The sequence below is a fragment of the Bombina bombina genome, chromosome 5 (assembly GCF_027579735.1).
Source record: "Bombina bombina isolate aBomBom1 chromosome 5, aBomBom1.pri, whole genome shotgun sequence".
Classification (NCBI taxonomy): domain Eukaryota; kingdom Metazoa; phylum Chordata; class Amphibia; order Anura; family Bombinatoridae; genus Bombina; species Bombina bombina.
In genome coordinates, this window is record NC_069503.1 from 661,419,458 (window position 1) to 661,433,323 (window position 13,866).

Here is a 13,866-nt window from a genome sequence, read left to right on the forward strand (position 1 = left end):
AAATCTACTTTAAGAACCATTTCAAAAATTGCCTACTACTGCTATGAGAACAATAAAGAACAATAAATATATTAAGCACCATATTTATTACCTTCTTCATTCTAAAGAATTTATATATTTTTAGTGTTAATTTACGCTTTTTTTAATTAGCTTCTTATTTTAATTTAATTCCATTAAAAGGATTACAGCTAAGAAATTGTTCATGCAAACCATTTAAAAAGCAAATGTTTTCAGTTTCTTAAAATAAGGAGTTATTAAATACATAGCAAGTCTTACTTTTTATTACTAGTGGCATTATAAGAAGTTGGTGCTATTAAGATAACTACTTACGCATTGACTTACCCATATTTTCTTGTTATTATTCTATGCAAATTTGCATACACAATTTTAATAGACTAGCAGATTGAAATTATTATTACAAAAATACAATTAAGACTGTATGCAATTTATTTATGCAGAATGCTTGTATTCAAAGGCATAAGATTAAAACTGAGGGAGAAAATAATATTATTAAAATTCTTTTTATGAGCGTCAACAAAATAAATTAGTTGGTCATATTTAAATTAAACAAATGTATAATACCAAAATAAAAACAAGCCTCATTTGCATTAAACAATATATTTTACAGTCAACATGAAATATATTATAAGAAATTATAAATATATAGTTCATTGGGAATCTAACACTGATACACAAATCATCAGTTCCAATCTAAGTGATGGAATTATAATTATATATTTTTGTTGTTCCTGCTTGACTTGGGAAAAACACTTTTTAAGATTTTTTTTTAGCTGATATCAGGACCCTGCAAAACTTCTAATATTGTTAGTTACTGATTAAGGGCTAGATTATAAGTGGAGGGATATTTATTGCTCCTGCTCGAGCACTAACTCCGCTAGAATTAAGCTTTTTGCGCGTGTTGAGTACTACATATTTTAGTTGACGCTCAAAAAAGTTTGAATATTGCGACTGAGTTCCCCCCCCAGTCTTCACTGGAGTGCGAAAAGTGGAAAAAAAAAACTAACACCCTTACTTGCCTGCAAACTTGACCTCATTTTCTCAAATGTGCTAACCCGACATGAAGTATTAGATGTTTCACATTTCACATGTTCTTCACATAATAGAATATGTTCTATATATACATAACTACACACACATACATATACATACATATATATATATATATATACAGTATATATATATATATATATATATATATATACACAGTATATATATAAGTTCTTCTCTGGGAAAAGCATTACTGGGCTAAAAGAAGTTGCACCCAGGTGGTGAATCAATATAGAACCATAAATCACCATAGAACAGGTTAACGTATTGAGCTGGTTGTTCGTTCCTGTGAGTGCACTTCTCTCTGTGTGTATTTAGTCTCCCTTTGGGAAAAAGGAGCAATGAGATGTGGACTCCTTGCTCAGTGTGCTTAGAGGAATACTGCTACACCTCACTGACGAGGCTCAATTGAAGGCCGAAATGATCGTCTGGGGTTGCTTTGTTCCTTGTTCAGGGAGGAATTGCCTGGTATTTCGGCACTGGATTTGCCGTAATAGGCAGGATCAGGTTGATATACTTCAGGAAAGGTCTTCTCTGTGAAAAGCATTACTGGGCTAAAAGATGTTGCACCCAGGTGGTAACTCACCATAGAACAGGCTAACAATGTGTCAGGGTGCCAAGAATCAGACTGAGACAAGAAGTGCAAAAATAATCACACCTTTATTAATAGCAAAAAATAATAATAAAAAGTCCACAAGTCAAATAACAAGCCAGGAATCAAAACCAGAGCTGGTAGTCAGACGAGCCGAGTCAGGAGTCAAAGCGAAAAGTCAGACGAGCTGAGTCAGGAGCCAAAGCGAGTAGTCAGATGAGCCGGAATCAGGAACAAGGAGAACAGCAGAGTCAGGAACAAGCCAGAGATCAGGAACCAGGGGGACGTCAGACAGCCAGGTAATACACAGGAGCTCTCACAAACAGGTCTGAGACAACGCAAGGGCAAAGCATACTGAACAGAGGCCCTTTAAATAATAAGTGATGACATCACAATCCTGTCTCACATGGATGATGTACACCAGTCTGGCCATAAAAGGAAGTGCAGGAAATGAGCAGCATCACACAGTATGCACCAGAGTTAGCAAGAGAGGTGAGTAAAATTGCTGCCAGCAGCACATGGCAAACAAAACAGGGAAAAAACCCTGACAGTACCCTCCCCTCAACAACCCCTCCCCTACGGGAGGACAAAAAGCTTATTGGGGAAACGGAATGGAAGGCACAGAGGAGGGTGGGAGCATGAACATCAGAGGAGGGAACCCATGAATGTTCCTCCGGACCGTAGCTCCTCCAGGAAACCAAATACTGTACGCAGCCCCTGGACATATGAGAGTCAATAATGCTGCTGACCTCATACTCCTCATGGTTGTCAACAAAGATAGGATGGGGACAAGGCAACACAGTGCTAAACCCAATTACAAACCAAAGGTTTTAAGAGGGAGACATGAAAAACATTGGAGATGCGCATTGCAGGAGAAAGGTCAAGAGCGTAGGTCACAGGAGTGACCCGTCGGAGTATTAAAAAAGGACCAACATAACGGGGAGCCTGTTTATTGGAAGGCATATGAAGGTTCAAGTTGCGAGAGGACAGTCAAACTCTCTCACAAACCTGGTAGGAAGGCACGGGCAGACGCCTACGATCAGCATGGAACTTTTGGTGCTGCATAGAACGATGAAGGAAATCCTGAATCTGCACCCACATGGAACGGAGTTGCCGGAGATGCTCCTCCAAAGCTGGAATACCCTGAGACATGAATGAATCGAGCAACAAGGATGGTTGAAACCCATATTTCGCCATGAACGGGGATAACTTGGAGTAAGCATTAATAGCACTATTACGAGCAAACTTTGCCAAGGTAACAGTTCAGACCAATTATTGTGGTGATCTGAGACATAGCAATGGAGGAACTGTTCCAGAGCTTGATTAGACCGTTCCGCAGCCCCATTGAATTGAGGGTGATATGCAGAGGAGAAGGAAAGTTGTATTCCCATTTCAGCACAAAAGGAATGCCAAAATCTGGAGACAAACTGGCTACCCTGGTCCGACACTGTCTACTTGGGTAACCCATGTAAACAGAAGACCTCTCGGGCAAAAATTGAAGCAAGCTCCTGAGCGGTAGGCAACTTCTTCAAGGGAATGCAATGTGACATTTTAGAAAAACGGTCAACCACCATAAGAATAACAGTATTTCCATTGGAAACAGGGAGCTCAACAATGAAGTCCATGGAAAGATGTGTCCAAGGACGCTCACCATTAGAAATAGGTTGAAGAAGACCCACAGGAAGATGTCGAGGAGTCTTATTCTGTGCACAAACTGAGCAGGAGGCAACATACGCAGCAACATCAGAACGAAGACCTGGCCACCAGAATTGTCGAGTGACAGACCAAATCATTTGGTTCTTGCCTGGGTGACCTGTGGCTTTAGGATAATGGTAAGTGTGCAAAAGTTTAGTTTGAAGATTCTCAGGAACAAAACACTTACCACTAGATTTCTCAGGAGGTGCATTGGTTTGTGCAGCCAAGATCTCCTCCCCCAAGGGAGAAGTCAAATTAGTACGTATGGTAGCCAAAATATGGTCAGGAGGTATAACTGGAGTAGGTACAGACTCCTCCTTGGACAGAGGGGAAAATTGTCGAGAGCCCTAACATTCTTACTACCAGGCAGGTAGGAGACCACATAATTAAACCAAGACAAAAATAGTGCCCATCTGGTCGGTCTGGGTGACAAACGTTTTGCTTCAGATAGATAAGTTAAATTCTTGTGGTCAGTAAAAATGAGCACTGGCACGCTAGTACCCTCGAGAAGATGCCTCCATTCCTTGGGTGCCAAAATTATGGCCAATAATTGCCTGTCGCCAATTTCATAATTGCACTCCACTGGAGACAATTTCTTAGAGAAAAAAAAACACACGGATGCAAGGAACCGTCAGGCGTAGGACGTTGAGACAAGGGGGCACCTACTCCAGAAATGCGGACAGGGTTAGGATGAGCCAGAAATGGAGCTGCAGCAAAGGCAGTCTTAAGACTATCAAAGGCCTTAATGACAGTAGGTGACCAATGGAGTGGATCATTCTCTTTACGGGTCATGTCTGTGATAGGTTTGACCAAGGAAGAAAAGTTTTTAATAAACTTTCTATAGTAATTGGCGAACCCCAAAAAATGTTGAATAAACCAAAGACTAACTGGGTGAGGCCACTGCAGAACTGCAGATAACTTGTCAGGATCCATGGAGAACCCTGCAACAGAGATAACATAACCTAGGAAGGTTACTTGAGTCTGATGGAACTCACATTTCTCAAGTTTACAAAACAGGCCGTTCTTACATAGTCTCTGAAGAACCCATGTAACATCAGAAAGATGAGCCTCAAGTGTGGTTGAGTGTATGAGGATTTCGTCCAAGTGCACCACAACACACTGTTGCAACATATCTCATAGGACATCATTAATAAATTCCTGGAAACAGCAGTAGCATTACATAGGCCAAAGGGCAATAACAAGATACTCATAATGCCCGTTATTGGTGTTAAATGCTGTTTTCCATTCATGGCCCTCCTTGATCCTAACGAGATTGTACGCTCCTCTCAAATCAAATTTAGTAAAGACCGCAGCTCCCTTGAGGCAGAAAAAATAGTTCCGTAATGAGTGGAATAGGTTAAGCATTCTTAATGGTAAGACGATTAAGACCCCTATAATCGATACATGGTCTTAACTCGCCACCCTTTTTCTTCACAAAGAAGAAGCCAGCCCCTGCAGGAGAGCAGGATTTGCGGATGATCCCCGCGACAGAGCATTTGCAACATACTCCTCCATAGCACAATTCTCTGCAACAGACAGATGGTAAACCCGGCCCTGAGGAGAAATGGCTCCAGGTTGCAGGTCTATGGCACAATCGTAAGATCGGTGAGGAGGCAACGTACCAGCACGCACCTTGTCAAAAATGTCTAGGAACTCTTGGTACTCCTCTGGCAATTGAGATACCGAAGAAGTGCACATGACTTTAACAGGTTTCCGAAGACAAGTGGAAATACATTGCGGAGACCACGACAAAATTTCGGACCTGCGCCAGTCAAGACTGGGATAGTGCTTTTGGAGCCAGGGATAACCCAGAACAACCGGAAAATGTAGAGAGTTTATCACCTAGAACTGGGGGGTTTCAAAATGGAGAGCCCCAACAGCCATGGATAACGGAGCAGTTTCGTGAGTAACGAGTGCGGGCTGAAGGGGCCTGACATCAATGGCCTCAATAGCAAGTTGAATGGACCGAGGGTAAACAGGAATGGAGTGCTTTGATACAAATGCACTCACTGTCAATGAAATAGACCACAATACCGGAGTGAACAAGAGCCTTGGTGACTATGGAGGAATCCACCCAGGAAAGGACAACCATGACCAAAGGTTTCTCCTTTAGCGGTTCCAGGGACGAGGATAAACCACCCAAGGTCTGCCCCCGACAGGACCTTAGGTGTGAGTGTTTTCCGGCCGTGTAGGACAAGACTTCAAAAGGTGGCCCTGTAACCCAGTATAGAGGCAGAACCCCTCCCTCCTCCTAAAGGCCCTCTCCGCCGTGGAGAGATGTGTAAATCCCAACTGCATCATCTCAGCAGTACCTGGTGACTTGGGACCAGGAGGCATGGGAGGAGAGCGAGGCATGGGTGGGAACAAACACGTAGGAGACAACGGAACAGGAGGCTTCCATGCTCCTTGAAAGAGGGCCTCTCACTTAGTCTGATGTCAATTTGGATAAAAAAAAGACACCAATGCCTCGAGATCTTCTGGTAAATCTTTAGCAGCAACTTTGTCTTTAATCGCATCAGAGAGCCCATGAAAGAAGGCGGCAACAAGGGCTTCATTGTTCCAACCTACCTCTGCGGCAAGCGTACGGAACTCAATGGCATACTGAGCAACAGATTTTGTACCTTGCTGAATGGACATGAGTTGTTTAGCACCAGAGGAGGAGCAACCGGAACATCAAATACCCTTTGAAAGGAGGCCACAAATTCAGGGTAATTTGAAATCACAGGTTTATTAGTCTCCCACAAGGGATTAGCCCAGACATGAGCTGTGTCAGAGAGTAACGAGATGAGAAATTCCACCTTAGCTCTGTCAGAAGGAAACACCTGAGGTAACATCTCAAAGTAAATGCCCACCTGATTCAAAAACCCTCTGCACTGATTAAGATCGCCTCCATAACACTGAGGTAGAGATGCAGAAACAGACATGCTCCTGGTAGGACTAGGTGCAGCAGCGGAAACAAAAGCAGCCATAACTTGCGGGACACTTTGATCCAAATGTGCAGTGCTAGTCAGCAGGGTTTGCAGGGCTAGTGAAAATTGATCCAAGCAGTGATCCTGTTCATCCATCCTTGAAATTAGGGCAGGTAAAGGTGGATTATTAGCACCATCAGAATTCATGGCCCTTGCGTAATATCAGGGTGCCAGGAATCACACTAAGACGAGAAGTGCAAAAATAATCACACCTTTATTAATAGAAAAAAATTATAAAAAGTCCACAAGTCAAATAACAAGCCAGGAATCAAAACCAGAACAGGTAGTCAGATGAGCCGAGTCAGGAGCCAAAGCGAAAAGTCAGACGAGCCGAGTCAGGAGCCAAAGCGAGTAGTCAGATGAGCTGGAATCGGGAACAAGGAGAACAGCAGAGTCGGGAACAAGCCAGAGATCAGGAACCAGGAGGGACATCAGACAGCCAGGTAATACACAGGAGCTCTCACAAACAGGTCTGAGACAATTCAAGGGCAAAGCATACTGAACAGAGGCACTTTAAATAATAAGTGATGACATCACAATTCTGAGACTGCATCCTGTCTCACACGGATTATGTACACCAGTCTGGCCATAAAAGCAAGTGCAGAAAATGAGCAGCATCACACAGTATGCACCAGAGTCAGCAAGAGAGGTGAGTAAAATGGCTGCCAGCAGCACATGGCAAACAAAACAGGGGGAAAACCCTGACACAATGGTATTGAGCTGGTTGTTCGTTCCTGTGAGAACACTTCTCTCTGTGTGTATTTAGTCTCCCTATAGGAAAAAGGGGCAACCAGACGTGGACTCCTTGCTCAGTAAGCTTAGAGGAAAACTGCTACACCTCACTGACGAGGCCAATGAAGGCCAAAATGATCGTCTGGGGTTGCTGTGTTCCTTGTTCTGTTAGAAATTGCCTGGTATTTTGGCGTTGGACTGACTGTAATAGGGAGGATCAGACGGATATAATATAGGAAAGTTCTTCTTTGTGAAAAACATTACTGGGCTAAAAGAAGTTGCACCCAGGTGGTAAATCACCATAGAACAGGCTAACAATTGAGCTGGTTGTTCATTCCTGTGAGTGCACTTCTCTTCCCATAGGTACAGAACATTGTAATGTAAAATAATTACAGTAAATACATTGTTAGACACTTTATTAAATATGTATATTGCATAAATATGATTTTGCATGTTTTCCGCTACTAGACTGGAAAGGGCTCCAATGTGTGTACATATGTATTTATGTGTTTATATGTGTATATATATGTTTGTAAAATGCATATATACACATAAAAATACATAAATACATATGTACACACACACACACATATATATATATATATATATATATATATATATATATATATATATATATATACAGGGAGTGCAGAATTATTAGGCAAATGAGTATTTTGACCACATCATCCTCTTTATGCATGTTGTCTTACTCCAAGCTGTATAGGCTCGAAAGCCTACTACCAATTAAGCATATTAGGTGATGTGCATCTCTGTAATGAGAAGGGGTGTGGTCTAATGACATCAACACCCTATATCAGGTGTGCAGAATTATTAGGCAACTTCCTTTCCTTTGGCAAAATGGGTCAAAAGAAGGACTTGCCAGGCTCAGAAAAGTCAAAAATAGTGAGATATCTTGCAGAGGGATGCAGCACTCTTAAAATTGCAAAGCTTCTGAAGCGTGATCATCGAACAATCAAGCGTTTCATTCAAAATAGTCAATAGGGTCGCAAGAAGCGTGTGGAAAAACCAAGGTGCAAAATAACTGCCCATGAACTGAGAAAAGTCAAGCGTGCAGCTGCCAAGATGCCAATTGCCACCAATTTGGCCATATTTCAGAGCTGCAACATCACTGGAGTGCCCAAAAGCACAAGGTGTGCAATACTCAGAGACATGGCCAAGGTAAGAAAGGCTGAAAGACGACCACCACTGAACAAGACACACAAGCTGAAACGTCAAGACTGGGCCAAGAAATATCTCAAGACTGATTTTTCTAAGGTTTTATGGACTGATGAAATGAGAGTGAGTGTTGATGGGCCAGATGGATGGGCCCGTGGCTGGATTGGTAAAGGGCAGAGAGCTCCAGTCCGACTCAGAAGCCAGCAAGGTGGAGGTGGAGTACTGGTTTGGGCTGGTATCATCAAAGATGAGCTTGTGGGGCCTTTTCGGTTGAGGATGGAGTCAAGCTCAACTCCCAGTCCTACTGCCAGTTTCTGGAAGACACCTTCTTCAAGCAGTGGTACAGGAAGAAGTCTGCATCCTTCAAGAAAAACATGATTTTCATGCAGGACAATGCTCCATCACACGCGTCCAGGTACTCCACAGCGTGGCTGGCAAGAAAGGGTATAAAAGAAGAAAATCTAATGACATGGCCTCCTTGTTCACCTGATCTGAACCCCATTGAGAACCTGTGGTCCATCATCAAATGTGAGATTTACAAGGAGGGAAAACAGTACACCTCTCTGAACAGTGTCTGGGAGGCTGTGGTTGCTGCTGCACGCAATGTTGATGGTGAACAGATCAAAACACTGACAGAATCCATGGATGGCAGGCTTTTGAGTGTCCTTGCAAAGAAAGGTGGCTATATTGGTCACTGATTTGTTTTTGTTTTGTTTTTGAATGTCAGAAATGTACATTTGTGAATGTTGAGATGTTATATTGGTTTCACTGGTAAAAAATAAATCATTGAAATGGGTATATATTTGTTTTTTGTTAAGTTGCCTAATAATTATGCACAGTAATAGTCACCTGCATACACAGATATCCCCCTAAAATAGCTAAAACTAAAAACAAACTAAAAACTACTTCCAAAAATATTCAGCTTTGATATTAATGAGTTTTTTGGGTTCATTGAGAACATGGTTGTTCTTCAATAATAAAATTAATCCTCAAAAATACAACTTGCCTAATAATTCTGCACTCCCTGTATATATTGAGCCCATATAACTTTTTAATGCAATGTTTTTCAGTAATTGTTATTAAATGGTGCTATTATGAGCATAACTATACTTTGAAATGTATTTTTGATGTGTTTTATGCAACTTTTAATTTGAGCGTAACAGTTTACCAGAGCTGTGAAGTCGCACTATCACCATGCTTGAGCGAACGCATTTACTTTCAACTTGTAATATGTATATTGAATGGTCATTTTTATATATATAAAATCCGAGTTTAAATGGATATATAATCTACACTCGATGCAGCCCAATGGCCTTAATGAAGAATTAAACTTTGCCCCCTTCCTTAGTAATTAATATGGCTCTTTACTTTATTAATTTTGGAATACCATACTGATGTTCTACTTCTAGGTATATAAGCAAATATCCCAAATCTTGGATGCCATTTATGCTATTATGCATATACCTTTAAGAAGTCGTTTGCCTTTATTTTTTAGGCAAATGTTACACACTCTTATTTATTTGTTCCTACTACGGTACTCATTAGAAGCAACATTTGATATCTATTAATAAGAATCAAACTTTTCCCTTTTCCCTAGGAATATATATAGTGGTCAGTATTTATTAATCACCCTATGTAATGCCATATCGATATTTGATCTCTAGAAAATTTCCCTTATCTTGAATGCCATCTATTTAATTTTTGTATATATCTTTAAGAATTAATTTGCCCTTATTATATATGAGATTAGGCAAATGCTTCATACTTCGATTTATATTTTAATTTTTTATGCCCATCACAGTAGTTATAAGTAGTAACATTTGATATTTTTTTAATATATGTATTTAGTTTTTGACCAAGGTGGCTATAATATTTGTGGTGTCTTTCAATATATGCAACTGTTTACACTGTTTTATTTCACCTGTTGGGTCTGTGCTTAAAAGGAGCTGAATCTGTATACCGGATATTGATTCATTCAGCTTGAGAAAGCCCGTTGTGACGTAGGGTGAAACACGTGCAGCAACAGTCAATTCATCTTGCTGCCGACCTCCACGATGCCTGGAATTTTCACAATTACCTCTGACAGGACCCTTTACAGTTTACTGTGGATACCTTTGGACATGTGGTGAGTGGTGGTTATCCTGTTCCAATATTAACATGGGGGTGAAGATTAAGAACCGTTTTTACTCAAGACTAAGGTAACACAAGTAACGTACAGTGGCTTAGCACTACACCTGACACGGAGTAGGACATTGTTATCCCTGCTGAGTGGCACACTCGGCCCCTCTGGCACTTGTTCAGCTCTCTCCAATATAGAGTGAGTGATGGGGACTTTGTACAGGGACTTTGACATATAAGTCTGCCCCAACAGTGTTAATGAACACCAGGAAACACTCTCTGTACCACTTCGAACTTTCCTTTAATTGATCCAGTCAGACACACACAACAGGAAGAATACTGCTTATGCCTCAGCACAACTATATATTTGCATAAACTTTCCTGCTTTTTACAGTGGATGCACTGAGCTGTTGAATAATAGAGCTCTTCTGTATGTGTGAGGGGTAATGAATGAATTGCATATGCTTGATATAGGATTGATGAACTGTATCCTTTTTGTTTCATTGTTGCACATTATTTCTTTATGTCATAGTAATAAATTATGTTGCATTATCTTAGACTACTGTGTATATGTGTTTAGTTTTGAGATGCCCACAGCTCCTTCTCCATATTTAATTTATGACTTTATGTGTAGTGCTGGATAAGGTTTACTTTATATTCTTTAATTAATTTATATATATATATATATATATATATATATATATATATATATATATATATATATATTTATATATATATATATATATATATATATATGTGTAATTATGTACAAGAGAAATGTCGAAAGATATTCAGCGCTACAAATACTCAGAATATGTAAATATATATAAGGTTCTATCAAAAAGAAATGAAATGAAATGTCTCTTGGTTGAAGTAGACAAGTGTCCTTAGTCTTACAAAAAAAGTTCAGGTGATGACTATGAACAAGTAAGGTGAATATTATACGTTCAAGATGTATTTTTGTCAACAAAGCTTAACGATAACAGTAACGCTGGTACTAGGAGACCAGTGGTGTGCCCTTACCAGAGGGTACCTCAATCATATGAGGTAATGTCTGAGTGTCTGGTTGGTGTCTCTCCGGTATGTCTTGGCAGTCTTTCCTGTGTTGGAAGATGTTCTTATCTTTTGTTTCTTTTATTTCATGCCAGGCTTGTGTATGGTACTTTTAACCTTGGAGTCTCCTGGTCTCCGGTATTGCTGACTTGGTATCTCTCCGCAGTATGGTAGTGTGATCTGGATCTTGGCTCTCACCATGTAGGATGAAATATGGCAAAGAAAGAAAAAAACTCCTCTGACGAAGAAGCAACCCCACGCTTCAAAACGCGTAAGGATTTACCAAGAGATTTCAACCAAGAGACATTTCATTTCATTTCTTTTTGATAGAACCTTATATATATTTACATATTCTGAGTATTTTTAGCGCTGAATATCTTTCGACATTTCTCTTGTACATAATTTTTCATCAGTGTCAGGGGTACACTGAATCGTATACATTCATGCAGCTCAATACCTACACCATATAAGTTTATTAAGAGTTTATTAAGATTACACAGGGAACTTACACATCCCAGACCTATATATATCTCTTAAACTAGTGTGGTAATTTAACAACATTTTTTTGCCACCGTTACCCATATATTGACCTATTTGTCTGCGGAACAACTGAGCGCTGGTACTTTTTCTTGAATACTATATATATATGTGTACATATGTATTTATATGTGTATTTTATGTGTATTTATGTATTTACAGACATATATACACACATAAATACATATGTACACATTCTTGGCGACTTCAACATTCCTCTTGACAATCCCACTGCCTCCTCTGCAAAACAACTTCTGCCCTCATTCTTGGCGACTTCAACATCCCTCTTGACAATCCCACTGCCTCCTCTGCAAAACAACCTCTGCAACTCACTTCCTCTTTCGGTTTGTCACAATGGACTGATTATCCCACTCACAAAGACTCCCTTGACCTGATCTTTTGCTAACGATGCACTCTCTCAAATTTCACAAACTCCCCTTTTCCTCTTTCTGACCATTATCTCCTCAATTGCAACATATCATCCCTCCCTACAACTCTCCCTCCTTCTACTCCTCATACCAAACTTCACAGAAGCATTATGTCATTAGATCCGCAACAGCTTCCTAATTCCCTCAAACCTCTCCTCTCACACTTCTCCTCATTTTCCTGCCCTGACCAATCTATCTGCCACTATAATTCCACCTTACATCCGTCCTTGACAATCTGGCCCCTTTTACCATAGCTTGGAAATCACACCCTCATCCTCAGCCCTGGCATACTCCTCTGACACGGTACCTACGCAGATGTTCCTGTACTGCTGAGTGGCACTGGAGAAAATCTCAGAGTTCAGACGATTTTCTTCATTGCAAATTCATCTTGAACTCTTACTATTCTGTCCTTAATCTCTATAAGCAACATTACTTCTCTACTCGTATCTCTAATCTTTCTTCAAACCCAAAATGTCTGTTCTCCACTTTCAATACTCTTCTCCGCCCCCAGCCACCTCCTAATACAACTTCTCTGTCAGCTCAAGACTTTGCCAGCCACTTTAATAACAAAAATCAACTCCATCAGAAACTAAATCAGATCTCAACATAATTACATTCTCTCACCCCCTCAAACACTCTCAATCAACCACAACCCACATAGCCATAAACTTAGCTCTTTCTCCCCTGTTACTGAGGAAGAAGTTTTGGCACTTATAATGCGTTCTCACCTCACTACCTTTCCCCTTGACCCTATACTCTCTCAGCTACTCCCCTCCCTATCTTCTACCCTTAGCCCTATCCTCACACATATTTTCAACCTCTCCCTCAGCACCGGTATATTTCCCTTATCTCTGAAACATGCACTGGTCACACCTATCCTCAAAAAACCTTCCCTTGATCCAACTTCCGCCCTATTTCCCTCCTCCCTCTTCCCTCAAAGCTTCTCGAAAAACTATTATATGCACGCCTATCCCATTTCCTTACATTAAACTCTCTTCTTGACCCACTGCAATCTGGATTTTGTCCTTATCATTCCACAGAGACAGCAATAAGGTTACCAATGACCTACTTACAGCAAAATCAAAAGGCCACTTCTCTCTGCTTATCCTCCTTGATCTGTCCGCAGCCTTTGATACTGTTGACCACCCTCTTTTGCTTCAAACCCTCCAATCCTTCGGCATCTGTGACACAGCACTCTCGTGGCTCTCTTCCTACCTGTCAAACCATACCTTTAGTGTAGCTTTCTCCAGGCCTCGTCTGCCCCATCATCACTTTCTGTCGGAGTACCACAAGGTTCTGTGCTCAGTCCCCTTCTCTTCTCAATCTACATGTCATCACTAGGTTCCCTAATAAAGTCCCAATATCATTTGTATGCCGGCGACACCGAAATCAACTTCTCTGACCAAATCTATCTTCTTCCTTGCTAACCCATGTCACTAACGGTCTTTCTCACATCTCTAACTGGATATCCTCTCACTACCTCAAGCTAAATCTCTCT